General features: G+C 41.2%; 1 protein-coding gene across 14 annotated transcripts in view; it reads left to right on the top strand.

The window, feature by feature from the left end:
• The window catches only part of SOX5 (SRY-box transcription factor 5), a 607,791-nt gene that overhangs the window by 29,783 nt on the left and 562,471 nt on the right, over window positions 1–15,537 (top strand). For 11 of the 14 annotated variants that reach the window (XM_085570337.1, XM_085570320.1, XM_085570318.1 and 8 more), the window contains exon 1: window positions 1–15,537. This exon is cut by the window's left edge; it is cut by the window's right edge. The exons of the other annotated variants lie outside the window; for them this stretch is intronic. The gene's annotated coding sequence lies outside the window, so the exon portion shown is untranslated. 14 annotated transcript variants of the gene reach the window in all.

Here is a 15,537-nt window from a genome sequence, read left to right as displayed (position 1 = left end):
ACTAAGACTTTAAATAGTCAGAGGTTTTTTTTCCTATTTTCTCATCTGCATTTAATCTGATCATTGGTGCTGAAGGAAAGAAGTCAGAGGAACACCAGTGATGGTTGGTTCCACTGCATTTAGATTAACCTTAGGCTGAGTTTGCTTGGGTTTGTAATCCACTCATTGAGGTGGATACAAACTCACAGGATTGAAACCCAAAAATGTGCTTTGTGATGGAAATTTGCTCTTCTCTTTTTGTACTGGGAATGCATATTTTAAGAAAGTAATTGGAATTTACTTTTCAGTGGATGTCACTTGCTTTTAAGAGTAACAAAGCTGGCTCAGGTGATCTGTTACTATCTCTCCTGTGTTCTATGTCTGTAAGATATCTATGAATACCTGTGAACATTTCCTAAGATTGTTTCTCTTCTGGAGACAAGTATTTTGGTGGAAATACAGTAGTGAATCCCAAATATTTGGTCAATCCTCTATTATCCTGCTTTAACATCCCTGTAAGGGATGCAAGGGCTCAAGTACCAGGGGATTCCTGCACGTGTTCTCACTCTCAATGCTCTGTGGCTCTTCTGTGGTGTCTTTGTGGTGTCCACAGCTGAAATGGGTGGTCTAACTTACTCTCTTTGAATGCAGACATGGGTTATTTTCATCCACACACTCATTAATCTCTCTGAGCCCTGCCAAGCTCTTTGAGCTACTTTTTTGATTTAATTACATGTTACACACTTTCTGGGTCTTTTTTTTATAGTTCTTCAATAAGTGTTTTAATTTTAAATGCATTGTATGACATTTAGCTCTGTGTCTGGTGTTAAGAGAAGGAGTAAATATGAGCAAGTGATCTCTGCAATTTTGCATTAATGCCCTCTGTGTACTGCATTTTTTTCAGGATGTCATGTAAACTTACCCATGCTACCAAGGATGGGAATGAGAGGAAAGTTTCATTCCAATTTGTCCATTTTAAGATAGAATAATAATAAATAGAGTAACTTGCAGCACTGGCAAACATTGTTTTTAAAACAGGGGGCTCAGTCCACACAGGATTTGATGGGAAGTCCTGCCAGTTTTTATTTCGGTAAGGTACAATTCTGGTACAGAAGTCCTTTTTCCAGCTTTTTAACAAATGGAAGTGATTGTGGACTCTTTCAAAGAGCCTGTGAATAGCAGCTGGGAAAAGCAAGGGGTTCTGACTAGGCTTGAACTTACCCAGGGGGCTGAGATTTTCCTGCAAAGTCTTTAGGATTTCTACAGAGTAATGAAGGTCATAACATTTTGCTAAGTACCCACCTGTTTTAGAACCCATGGCCTGAAAGATGCCAACTGCACCTGAGTAAGTACTTTAAAGAGGTTCCAGGATGGGATGTCACAATGCAGAGCAGTCACTCTTCCTTCCTAGGGCCTGGCAGTTGTGTGAGGAGCCAGAGCAAGGGGCTGCTCTGGCTGCAAACTCAAGTTTGGTGAGTACACCCTGTCACATAAGCATCAACTGAGGTTTGCTCAGAACCTGTCTGTCTGTGACCCTGCAGAGAATTGCAGAACTGCAGCATCTTATTTAAATACCTCAGTTTGGGTTTTCTGGTTTTTTTTTTTTTTGTTTTTTTTTTTTTTTTTTTTTTTGTCCAACTGCAATGTCTAAAGTAGATGGAGGGGGGAATTTAACGGTCAGGTAAATAAAAACCATGGATTCTGCTTGTATAACTTCCTTCTCAGGGAAGAAAGCCATCCTGCATAATGAACTGACTTGAAGAGTGCTGCATCTCTGCCCTTGTTGCAGCCTGGTGGTATACAGGGAATGTACCAAGTGCACAGCTCATGGTGGTGCCTGGAGCTGCCCAGCAGGAGCTGTGAATGCCTGCTTTCCAATAATACCTGAGAAAATACTTTGGGGGGGCCTCACTATGGAGCTTTCCCTGTCCCAAATGTACAGTTATAGCTGGATCCACTCTGGGACCAAGAAGTGACTGGTATTTTTTATGCACTGTGAAACTTCATCACGAGAGGTCATGGATGGTCTAAAGGATAAATGTTAGAAAGCAAATGGACAAGTGGGTGGATGGATGGAAAGTCCATCAGGGATGCTGAATACAAAGGATGTGGGCAAAGCCTCGATGATATGTCTTGGAGTACTCGGGAAATCAGTGAACTGGAGGTTGCAAGGAAGATATACCCAAGGAAGAATCACTCCGAGCCCTTTCACTGTCTTGCCCTGGGTGTGTGTTCCCAATTATTGCCAGAGAAGGGAATGCATGGGATTTTTTTCTGACTGTGTATGATTTTTTTTTTTTTTGTCCAACCCCTTTAAGTTCTTCTGAAATCTGCTTTATATGGTTGTGAGAATGGAGTGTAGCTGAACTGCTGAGACTCTTAGTGGTGAGAATTTCCTACTTGAAGTTGAAATAGCTTTGAACTACTTGATGACGTGTGCTGCCATTTAAAAAAAAAACCACTATACTAAATGCCATTGTTATCTTTTATATTAGACTTATGTTTGCAGAACCAGCTGTCATAAAGCAAACAGAACTTGACTGCTTGAGTCAGAGTCCAAAATGGGCTAAAGACTGAATATCCTCCATCAGGCTGCTTGCTGTTGTACTCAAGTGTGCTCAGGTATGAGTGCTGTTCCTCTGGGACCTTAATAAAAGCAAGGTGAGACTTTTTTAAGACTCTCCTGCTGGGTAAAACAGATCCACAAAACTGTGCAGCAGGGAAATACTGATAAGGGATTAATGATTGTTGCAGTTAGTTGTCATTTTTAAACATCAGGACAATAAAGCTAAACAAAATATTTTTTTAAATTTACCTTTATGCTCTCCATTTTAAATGAGCTCTTGGAGCATTTCTTAGGAATTAAGGGTCTAGATTTTGCAGTTATGTCTCTGGTTATGCAGGGCTGAGAGCAGCACAGGGGTTTGTCCCCTAGGATCCACCTGCAGGTCTGGAAGCAGACTTTTTGTGTGTTAGTCTCAGTTGCTCTGGACTGGAGCCAGAGTTTTGCTGCTGCTTAAGGACAGAATTGTCCTGTCAGGACTTCTGGTGGTGCAAAAAGCTGCTGGGCTGTGTGCTCTTCAAGCAGGTTTGAAACACATAGTGCAAATTAAGTTAGTGCCTCTAATATAGCATGAACACTTGAGCTTTTCCTCCTGTAGCCTGGTCTTACTCATTTTAGCTGGTGCACTGGAGTTAGTGACAAAGCCCTTCTCATCTGTAAGCAAGGCTTAAGTGCTTCCTTAGGATGGTGTGTGCTGCTCGATGGGCTGTGGGATTTGCACAGAACCATTTGTTTCAGCTTGTACTAGTTATGGGCTTACATTCTTTTGTGTTGTCTGGCTGGGGCAAGCCTTTCTCAAAGAACCCTGATATTCCAATTGATCTGGTTTTGGAGCTCACACTGAATTCAACAGATGTTCTGAGCAGGATCAGGACAATGTCTAGTTAAGTCAAGTAATATAAAAGTGTCTTTTTCCCTCCTTACCAGCAGGAAATTGATTTCATGCTTTTCAGTCTCCCAGTATAGTTATTAAACTATTATTTATTCACTTAGTTGCTTTATTATTTTATAACAAAATTGGGCTTTGGTCTTTAGAAGAAAAATTCATGTGTTTCCTACTCTTTTTTTCCCCCCCTCAAAAATTATATATATTCTTGTCTCTGTTAAGGTACAGTGCTGCTGTGCACCTTGCAATGAAAGTGACTAACAGCTCTCCACAACAGGAGTGGAAATAATGACAGGGGTAGCAAAGACATGAAGAGTTTTGAAAAGCAATGTTCTTCAGTGTTGGGAAAGTAATAAAAGGTCAGAATAAAGTGCAATAGAAAAACCATTATGAAGGGAACAGGCAGAAATCTGGTTTTATGTTGATGTCAAGCCTTTGGATTTGTTTTCTTTCCATTCTGACAAGTTTGATTTAGTTTAATTCAGTTTATTATTATTATTTGCCTTAATGCATGCAGCTTTACTGGGTGTGATTTTAATGCTGCACAACTGTAAATGGCTAGGTTTGAGAGACTTACTTATCTTTCCTTTTTTCTTTGGAACCTTCTGTATAATGAATTTTTAACCAGGAATTATTGTTTAGTATTATTTACTCAGAGCCGGGCTGTGCTACAGAAATACAGAGTAGCGCCACACTTTGATGCTTATAGTGGAGGGTGGGTACTCTTAAAAGTATTTCATGTACCATTGCAAACTCCTTGCTAGTACTTGACTTCCCTGAGTCTGCAGCAGTGTTGAAATCCTCACTGACCTCTGTGCCAGCACAGCTAGGCTGTGACTGCTCTTGGTAAATCATCCTAGAATTTGTTTTCTTACCCCTAATTAAGTAAAAGATATTCAGCCCTCATCAATTATGGCAAAACTGTTTTGAAAATAGGAATGATTTAAAAAATTACAGATTCATACTGGGTATCAATGCTGAAATCCATCTTCATTTCCTTTTGGTTTTGACCTAGGAATACAATCTTGTATGATGGGTTGCTGATGTAAAGCATAGTCTTCCTCTTCCCTTTTCCCTTTCCTGTATGCAAAAGCAGCAAAGATGGCCAATACCATTTAAAATCAGCATCCTTCAGGTAAATCTTTTTGCCAGGATAATCATTGGTTGCTCAGCAGCTGCTCAGTCAATGTCCATGTAGCCAGTAATTTGGCCTATTTCAAATCTAAATAACACACAGTGGCTGCATGTGGGGAGACCATACATAGGTTAATTTTATTTCCTTTGTATTGCATTTTGGGTTTTTTGGTAATTTTCATTTGTCCCAGCCATGTCTGATAACAATAATCCTCTGTAGATAGAGCTGAAAGTCTGGAAGGTCTACAGGAATGTTCTCCCAGAGGTGTTAAAGACAGCTTAGGCATCCATTTCAGCAAACAAATTGTCAGAACCCAGAACCAGTCCCCTGCATGGTTTTATCCAGGCTTTTTTTTCCTGATGTGTTTTAGGGCAGTTATCAGTGGCTGTTTCTGGCCTAGTTTTGTAGTAGGGGCTGGGGATCTAAAAGCACTCATGCTTTCTCTCTGCTGCTATGGTATGAAATGCTAAAGCTCTCCTTTACCTCAGAGGCAGATGAGCTTTGAGCTCCTGGAAATCCCCAGCCCAGAAGTCCAGTAATGAGCCCCACATGCAATCCACCCCTGCCACGGTAGAGGTGAGCCTCAAATAGGAGCAGGAGGTACAACAGCTGCTCAAAAGATGCAGGTCCCCAAATAAACAATTTACTCCTTTACCATTTCCTGGTCCATTATGCACAGGGAGGAGTTTTGTTTTCTTTTATGTGTCTTCATTTGTTTTTGCCAAGTGCACTTAGTATATGAGAGAGTACCCTTTACTGCCTTCACTGGATATCAATGTTCTGAAAAATGGACCAAAAAATGCGTTTTGACCCCCTTTCAGGTCCTGAGGTTGGAATTTTAAATCTTTGTAATTGAAAGTTTTGCTTACATTTGGAATTAAGTTTACCTTTTTCCTCTTGCCTTTTTTTTTTTTTATTTGAAATTGTTAGATAAACATGCCTCTTGAAAATTGTTTTGCCACTGGGGAAAGGAAATGTTTTCAATGTTTATATCTAATTGAAGACTGGCTTATCCTTTTTCTTTCCTTTTTTAACCTCTCCAAACATGTACATTTCAGATTCCTTCTTAGCTGTCTCAATTTCCCCTATGCCCTTTCTGGTTGACTTTGTTAGTGTGGTGCATTCCTTTTATGGAACTGTACATTTTTCAGTTTTTTATCCTTCAGTGGATTATTCAGATGGGATTCTTGGCTGCTGACATCTGCTTCACTCTGGGTACCAGTGTGTGCTGCCATCTCTGTCATGGGAAACTGGGCTTGTGTCCTCCTTTCCTGAGGGATTCAGCATGGGGGATCAAGGTACAAAGTTGTCCCTTGCCACAAGAAGGGCTCTGCTGCCAGAGGAGACTTTTTGTCTTGTGGTACGTGATAGTGCTGGGCATTTGTTGGAATTTCTCAGCTGAGGAGGTGTTGAGCTGTGTGTCTAGAATTCTACACTTGCTGTGCACGTCAGGCTTCCAAAAGTGTTGTATGGTCTGCTGCTTCTGTATGCATGCCATACATTTAAGGAGGATGAAGGTATCTAAACTCAACCCCTTAAACACTGAATGAGCTTAACAGGAAGAACATCTCCTTTAATCTAACAGGACAATGGATAATGCTCCTGACTGGGAAACTGGAAACCAGGCTGCCAGGAAGAGGGTGAAAGAATAAAATAAACCTCTTGGTTATTTGCAGCCTTCTAGTACCTGAAAGGAGCCTATAGGAATGAGGGAGAGAGAGAGTATTTACAAAGGGCCTGGAGCGACAGGGGATGGCTTCACACTGACAGAGTGGGTTTGGATTGGATATTAGGAAGAAATTCTTCCCTGTGAGGGTGTGAGGCACCAGAAACCGGCTGCCTAGAGACGCAGTGGGTGCCCCAACCCTGGAAGTGCCCCAGGCAAGGCTGGATGGAGCTCTGGGGGAGTGGAAGATGTCTCTGCCTGTTGAAGAGGGCTTGGAACAAGATGGTCTTTAGGGTGCCTTCCAAGCCAGGGCTTTCTATGTTTCTGTGATTTTGTGGTTGTGTTCACAGCCTCCTCTTCTGGTGCAGTGTGCCAGGGGAGGTTCAGGTTGGACACCAGGAAAAGGCTCTTCACTTAGAGGGTGGTCAGTCCATGGAACAGGTTCCCCAAAGAAGTGGCCATGGTACCGAGTGTGTCAGAGTCCAGGGACTGTGTGATGCTTTCAGTCCATGGTTTAGTGTAAGGTGGCCCTGCAATGAGCAGGGAGCTGGACTCGGCAATCCTTGTGGCTCTCTTCCATCTTGAGGTGTTCTGTGATCCTGTGAATAGTTCCCAAGCTGGTGTGAGGGATGACAGCTCACCTATACCACAGCCCTGAGAAAAATCTCTTGAAAATCATCTTTGCTGTGCCTTCAGGTCAGATAGGATCATGTCTCTCTGCTCTGTGGATCAGCTGCTGTTCCATGCGGACACAGAGTGGGATCTCTGCTTTTCCCATCCTGCAGGCTGCTGTGAGTTTATGGTCCCTCTGTGGTCTTTAACTGGCATGCTGATCCCAGCTGGAAGAATTTACTCACTGTTTACAGCATGTTCCAGAAGAAGTATTCTTTGCACATAAATGTTAGATATTCACAGGGATCATGTTATTTCCTAATAAGATACAAATCGTAGGTGCTCAGTGTTTTGCCCCTCTGCCTTTCTTGAATCCTCTTGCCATGTATCTTTTTTCTTTTCCTTGCTGTCATGTGTCAACTGCATTCTGTAGCCATTGCCATCCATAATGCATTGTTCCAAAGCAATAAACTTGTTATGGAGAGTAGGATGAAGAGATTAAACAAATTCCAAGCATATGGCCACTTGCTTGGGCAGGTTTCAGTGCAGTCCTACCAATATCATGGAACACAAAATAGCACAGCAGCAGAGTCTGCTTTCCCACAGGGAAACCCTTGCGAGCAAAGAGACTCATTGTGAAATATTCTTGGTAGCTCTTTCTATCTTATAGATTAAATAAATAGACAGGGTTGGAAACTCAGTTCTGTGTTGCAAATATTCTTCATGGCAGTGTCAATTAGGAATCTTTTTTTCTTAATCCAGACACGAGCATTTCTTACCTTTTAATTCCCTACAGAGGACATAGAAGCCAAAAACATAGTTGAAATTGTAGAGCCATCACTGAAGGCAAGAGTTATTGCTTTTAATTTATTGTTTTATTCTCCATGCCTCCCTGAGATTATTCTGTTTTCTGTCTTTGTCTCTCTTTCTCATATGAGTTTACTTTTACAGTTAAGTAAATTGTTGTTCTGCACTGCCTACTTGGAATATTATAGGAAAACTTACCTTTGCTTTTTAATACATTGAAATGACTGATTCTCAATCTAATTGCAGTTTGTTTAACTTTATGTCCAGTTTAGAGCTTTGAACTTGTTGTAAAATGCCATAAAAAGTACTGGGTGTTCTTGTACTTCCTAATTCTATCTGGCATTTACAACAATTCTTTCACGATCTCTGAGGGTACAGCTCTGAACTGTGCCAAGACAGACTCTGATCCACTCCACTGCCATGAATAGGAGTCTGTCCATGGCCTTCAGTGAGACTTGATTCAGACTCTTTATTTCTTCACCTTTACAAACTGAATTCCAGGACATTCTCCATGGTAAAACTCTTGGCAGCATTGAAATGAACGGGATATTTGCTGTGGTATTCAAAGGAGCGAGGATTTTGGCTAGAATATTTAATATCTCACAATTAAAAATAACCTATTTTCAGTCCTTGGATTTGACTGGGACATTTTGCTTTACTACAGACATGGGAGATTAAGGTGAAATAGTATTTCCATATTGAAGTTTGATTAAGGTCAGAGTTACTGTTGGATAACTGGTGAACACTGTGGCTACAGAAGAGGGAATTTACTCAGGTTTGTAATTTGCCCATTAAAGGAAATCCTGTGACATGTCGGAGTAAAGGGGATCCCATCCAAGTGAAAACTCTGAATCTTGATGTGTGTCAATACTTGCTTGTGACTAATAAAAGTGCATCTACTCAGTGCAAACAGTGTGGTTAAATCTAAATGTAGGTTTATTTATTTATATGTATTTTATGGGGAAATATTTCATACTCTTGTGAGCCAGCCAATGAACCCTGAGAAGTCTGACGGTGACTGTTCTTGCAGAGCCCTTGTGGGGAGATTTTCCATCTGTGAGCTGAGCATTTCTCTTGTAACATTAATGGTCACAATCAAGTGCAAAATCAAAACAAGAATCTTGGCTACTTAGGACCAAGATGCAGATAAGATATCCTGCTTATATCTCCGCACTTAAAATTCACCTTAAATATATGTTTAAGTGTATGTCTAGTATTAAATATATACCTTAAACAACTATAATAAATATACTTTGAAGTAAATATACTTTAAAGAGAACCTGTTAGGTAGCTAGGCAAGTGGTATGGTCTTGAATCCTTAAGTTAATGAAAATAAATATTGGATTTGGTGGAAAGGAAGGACAGTCTTGTCTGAATTGTTCCTGTATTTTTCTGTATTACATTTATTACCATTTTCCTGTATTACATTTATTTCCAGCCAACTGAAAAAAAAAAAAAGGAAACTCAATGGAGTGCATGCATCGAATATAGAAATTCACTCATAAGATTTCTCTATAAAAGTATGTATTGGAGTACTCATGCATATTTTTATTTATTACATTAGTCTGCACATACAAAAGTCTCCACTTAGAATTTCAGAAAGTCCAACACTGCTCTATATTTCATAATGTTTGATTTTTTAATTTTTTAAAAATCCTTTTCACAATAACAGTAACTAAACTCTTAAACTGTTTCTGTCTGCCCCAAGGGTTTTTTCTCTTCCTCTATGTGTTGAAGGGAAATCTGAGCCTAAGAACACTAAAGAGGAAAAACATGTCTCATCTACTTGTCACGGCATCTATACTTTGCCATTTTTTTGCCACCCAAATGTGACAGGGCAGCACATAAATGTGTGAAGTCTGTCACAAATGGCAGCCAGAGCTGGGAATTCAGGAAAATGAGCTTTGCCTTTTTGAGGCTTTTGCATTTAAATCCTGCAAAGTGCTGAGTGCCTTCTGAAAGGTTACGCTTAGCCTGCCGAGCGCTGGTTCATGGGAGGTGTTCACCTTGCGGGATCCAGCCTGGAAAAGAGCAGCTCCTAGATGGAGCCCTGGGGGACCTGCGTGGGGTAGGAGAACGTGTGCTGCCTGTGCTCTCACGTGGCTGGTGGATGTGATGGATCGCATGTCAGGAGTCCCAGGTGTGGCTCAGCAGAGTGGGAATGGTGGCTCTGGAGACAGAAAATCACTCTTCACCCACATAGGAGAACAGCAGGGGTACAGCCCAGCCAGTGCCCTTCTCCCTGGAAGTGAAGAGGTGTTTGCAGTTCTGTGATGTGTTTTGTGGTAGCTCCTTCTGAAGTGCTGCTTAGGGTCTTTGTGCCCCATGGCTGCAGGTGCTCAGGATAGAGTTGAGGATAATGTGACCACATGGAGCAGGAGGACAAGCCACCGTGTTGATCGTGCACTAACACTTGAGGGAGAGCACCTGTGCAGTAGTAAAGATGGCCTGTTTTTTAATGAATCACATTTCAGAACACTCCAGGTGTTTTGCCAGTCTGCCAGCATTCAGTGTCTTTCTATTTGGATCCCCCTGTATGTGTGTCTGCTTCTCTGTGTGTATGTCCTACATGCGTGTGTTTCGTTATTTCACCATCAGCAGCTCTGATGCTCCCTCTTTTACAGCCAGGCCCTTCTGAGACAGCCAGCTACAGGCTCTGTTTGGGCAGGAGGGCAGCATTGTCCTGGGGTTATGCAGGTGTGGCCATATTCACCCTTCCTGAGCACATGGCAGTGTGTTCTCCTTTCCTTCCAGAGGGCAGGGGGTAGGTGTGCTCCCTTCCAGCCCTTGCTTGGAGGGCAGGCTGGGAGCCAGGCACACCAGCAAGCAGCTTGTCTTGTGTGTCTGGCAGGATGGGCAGAGCAAGGGATGAGCAGCACGGCGGTGCAGAGTGGGCATGTTAACTCCACAGCCTGTGCTGTCCTCTGGGGTGAGGGAGCTCCTGTGAAGGCAGGGGGAGGTTAGATGGGGAAGGGAGGGGGAGAGAGTGAAATGCAAACATCACTGCTATCCTCAGTAAGAGATTTAGATCTTTGTGTTGGCATAAAAAGGTCATTTTGGGCCTGAGGGTTTTGACATTGTTCCTTTAAGTTAGACCCACAACATAAACTATTTTCAACACTTGCTATGAAGAACAAATGACCTTTAGTAACTTGCCCAGAAGACAAATGGTATGTTAACACAATAAATGTACTTTGCTAGTATCATGCTTCTTGCTTTAATTTTCAATTAGAAATGTTACTTTTTCCTTTCCCTTTTACACGAAGGACTGCACTTTCATACTTTGATTTTGTAACGTAGATTTTCTCGTCCTCTGTGGGATTGATAATATTCACTGATAATTACTGGCTATGCAGTAAATTTCCTTCTGTTCAGGGATGGCATTTTGTGCTCATCTGCTCTGAATGGTCAGGATGGAGGGTATCTATCTGTGAGGGAAGGAGGGGATAGTTAACAAGCATCACCAGCCACGTCTGCTGCAAGGGCAGAGGAAAGGGAAGCAAAGGGGCAAACAGTTCAGAGATGGTGTTGGTGAGTATATTTTTTGTTTGACAGAGCTTTTTTTAGCATGTGAAGACAGAAATGAGACTGAGAATTAAAGATGAAATTATTTCAGTGAGGCAGGAGGTGTGGATGTTGGTATGTTGGCTTCTGTTTGGGGAAATGAAGGGCTGTCCCTCTTTGTGCATTTTTATTTCAGTGAAAGTTTCCAGGCTTTGTTGTGTAGCTTGCTGCCAAGAGCTCTTTGGAGGACTTGACAGTGCATCCCTGGTTGGGTGAGTGTGGAAACACCAGCATTTCTGCTGGGCATGCTCACAGGGTAACTTGGCCAGCTGCTGGTCTCAGACAATGTGATGGAAGCAAGGGAACCCACACCTTTTTCAGTGTGCTGCTGGTCATCTGGGGAGGGAGAGGAGGAAAACAAGGAGTAGGGAAGCACCAGCTATCCTCCATGCACTGCTGTCTTTCCTTAAAAAAAAAAAAAACAAAAACAGAGAAGGTGGACATTGAGATGCTTCCAGAGATCTGGGTAAACTTTTGTCAAGGGGGTGACAGTAAAGATGTCACTGTCATATGAGCAATAAATGCCTGGAGGAACAGAGAAGGGTGTTGGTGGTGGAAAGATAGCAGATCAAGGGATGGCACAACAAGAAGAAAATATTTAGAAAAAGGACAGTGATTTGTCATCCCTTGGAGTCACAGACACACTTTCTTTAACATCAATAGTGTTTGGAAAACAGGAAGACCTAGTGCATAATGCAGAAGCTCATTTGACATCCCATAAAATGTTGGTTAATTATTTCTAGCACTGTGCTCTTCATCCCAAAGGGATCCAGAGCACTTTGCATAAAAGTAGATTTTTCAATTTGCTGATTGGTTTGAAGATTACAGTTTCACATTAAATAAAAATATTTTGGAAGTGTTTTCTATTCTTTGATGTGAGGACAATGTTTTGTTTCAGAATTAAACAGAAATTATTTTACAGAACCAAAAATGAAAGCTGTCTTTTGAGTTTAGAATCATAGATACTTTGGAAAATCACTGACAGCATAAAGAATATTTCAGCAAAGCCTCTGGAAATGAAAAATTTAAATACTTTACATTTAAATAGCCCTTCTTCATCTCCAGGAGTGTTTGTTTCTTATTTTTCATGAAACTGACAACTGAGTCCAACCTTATTTTATACATAAGTTTGTCATCTGATTTCTTTCTAATCAGCTGTAATAGTATTTTTTTTTTTTCCCTCAGCTATATGTTTATGCCCTTTTGTGATCATTGAAGGGGACTTAAATAAAGTTGGAGAAGCGTGCTGCTCCAAGGCGGCTTACTAGGGAAAAGCTGAGCTGGGGAGAAAGGAGCTTGGAGTGGAAGGAAGCAAGACAGAATGAACTGAAAATGAGGGGAAAACTGGAAAGAGATGGACAATGTGACTAATGGTGATACTTACTTCCCTGAGCAAAAAATAGGAGCAAGGAAATAAGGATTAGGGATAGGAAAATGGAAAAGGGAGTTGAGAAGGAAAAAAAAAAGCTGACTAAAAAGCCAAAAATAGGACACTCCACCTTTAGTGAATACTTTATTTCTCCATTTTCATAAGAAATACCTTATCTTTCTAAATTTGGAAAGGAGGATAGAATGGCTATTTTTAGGAATTACTGATGTTCCTGGCTGCTTATGATTTTTTAGTTATCCAGAGAAAAAGGGAAAATACAACAATGCAAAAGTTAAAGGAACTTAAAGTACTTTCGAAAAAGAGAAACTTAATAATACCTAAACTTTCAGGTCATGTAAAAGCACAGCATAACACCCATATTCCTTAAATTTTGTGTGAATGTTATGGGCATAATCCTCCAAACATTTAGGTGTCACTGGCAGGTGTTTTTTTTTTTAATGGAAACTGATATTTCTGTGCAATCAGGTGGCTTCAGAAGCCAAGAACTCGAGAAAGGCTCAGTCTTGCTAGACTTGTGGTAAGAAATCAAAGGTTGGGTTGCCTTTTTCCTGCTGGTCTTTAGTCCCAGGAGAGAATTCACCCTTAGAAGGTTTTTTGGAGTAATTTTTTTTTTTCTTCAGCCACTGCATCTGTGTGTGCCTGGTTCCCAGCTTAGGGAGCCTGGTTTGCATTTTTGTAGCAGAAAAGATTACTGAAAACTGAAAAATTCCTGCTGTCAATTCCTCCATCTCACCTTTAGTTTCAAGTAAAATTTTTATTAATCAGTTAGAATGACTTCTGCTACTACTGCCCCTCCCAGAACCCCTGAGGCAGGTTTTGCTGATCTTTCTTTCCATTGTTCATCCTTTTATAGAGCAACACTGGGAGCTTTGAGGGTATGTTTGACTCACAGCCTCACTGAAGCACTCATGGTGTGAGAAGGGGGAAGGAGTGAAAAAAAAGCCCTGGGTCATCAGTACAAACGGGGAAGTGACACCAGCATGGTGGTGAGACTGAGGATTTCTGCTTCACTGGTGATTTCTAACTTTCTTTTTAAAGGGGTTTTAGATGTGGATTTTCAGATGAGCTCTTTGAAGTAGACACAAGGCTATGTGACTTTTTTTTTAACAAGAAAAACTACGAGGAAAAATCAAAATGATTCTTGCTCTCAATCCCCTCCAAAGTCGTTCTCTCTTCCCTCACCATGGTGTTTGCAGAGAAAGGGCATGGATATTGATCAATATTTCCATAGTCCAACTACATCTAACCTCACTTGGAGGTAAGCCACACTGTGCAGGGAACACCATTACCATGCTCTTACTAACCCCACAGTAGGTTGGTGTGGTTTTTTAAATGGCATATTGTGTCACAATCTTTATCCCACCTTGGTGATGTCAGGGGGCATTTCGTTACTTAGAGGACTTCTGTGTTCTGTCAGAAATTTCACAGGTTCTTCTGTAGTTCTGCTCTTGCTTGGGCAGCACAAAGCACATAAATGGTTGTAAGCCTGTTTGTGCTCTGTGCTTTCCATGTCATTCTTGTTCTTAGGAATTAGCATTTTTTTATACTGCACATATTATTTATGCATTTGAATGTCTTAATTTCAGTTCAGCTTTCCATCTCTGGTATTTTACTTCAAAGTCTGAAATTCCTTCTTTTCTTATAGGTCATTACTGATTTATTTTTAGACAGCAGTGTTAGATGGTAGTTATGATAAGTGAAGTAAAAACAGTATTAATTTTGGTTTATGAAAAGTTTGTGAAAGATTTAAGTGGCATTTAATTTTACATATTAAGAATAATTTTCCTTCAGGAGTAAGAAATTAAGAAACCTTTGGTGCAAGTATAATAGAAATATTTATAAATTTGATTCATAGAAAACAATTCAGAAAAAAAGCGTCTGCTTGGTCATGGGAATAAGCTAAAAGCTGGTGATACTTTTTTTACTAGAAATACTGGAAATGTGTTCAAATTGTGTGCTTATGGAAAAGGGGTGTCAATGACAGGAAGAAATATCCAGTGCAAATGCTCAGGAGAAGCTGAAGCTTTGTTCTCCAACATGCAGTGACCTTCTGAGGAAAATGGGACAAAGCCAGTCCTCACAGACCCAGTTGGGCTGTACAAGCAGAGAAGAATGAAACAGAATGAGTGCCGGAGCTCACCCTAGGTCGGGGGTGGCCCCATGTGGTGGAAAAATCTCTCCTCCAACCCGTGCTTTCAAAAAAAAAGCTCAGAAGTCTTCTGTTGTTTGGTCCCAAGGCAGTTTATTGCAAGCTATCTCAAAGATTGTCTTCTTGGGCTGCTGCAGTTTGCTCAGCAGCTGAGGCAGAGGCACACACACCCCTGACATCCTCTCTGACTCCCGACTGCTTCTTCTCCCCCCACCCAGGGCTGCTGCTCTCTTTTATATGGTACATTATGTGATAATTGTTTACAGTTTTTCCCCAATGCCTATTACCTATAATAAATGGTGCCTTTCTACTCTAAACCAATCTGTGAGTGCCAGCATCACCAGGAACATAGAGGTAAGGAAGAAGAAAGAGGGAGGACAGGACAGGCCCAAATCCCTCCATCTTAAAACTTCTGACCCCCATGTACAAAACCAAAACCTCCCTGTACAGGACTCAAAAATTCTTCCCTTTACTTTGTAACTACTTCTACTATAGTATCTAAACTTTTGTGACTTCTTGTTCTTCCTGCAAGGTTGGTAAATCATTCCATGGTTCAAATCCAAAATCACAGCTGTTTCCAGCTGCCTGCCAGGGTCTCAAATGCTTCTGACCTGGACCCGGAACATCCAAAAATGTCTGAGGGACATTTTGAGTTCTGACAAATGAGGGTAGAAAATGGCGCTGCCACCTTGAAGGTGAGACTGCTCTTCTGAGAGGCATTTGAAATATTAATCAGCCTAATGTTTCCCAAATTCTGTATTTTGCATAACTTCAGGAGAAAACTTG

The sequence above is a fragment of the Lonchura striata genome, chromosome 1A, assembly GCF_050655825.1.
Source record: "Lonchura striata isolate lonStrDom1 chromosome 1A, ASM5065582v1, whole genome shotgun sequence".
In the NCBI taxonomy this organism is placed as follows: Eukaryota; Metazoa; Chordata; class Aves; order Passeriformes; family Estrildidae; genus Lonchura; species Lonchura striata.
The sequence above is the reverse complement of the archived record's forward strand: the minus strand, read 5'-3'. Positions and strand labels throughout refer to the sequence as shown.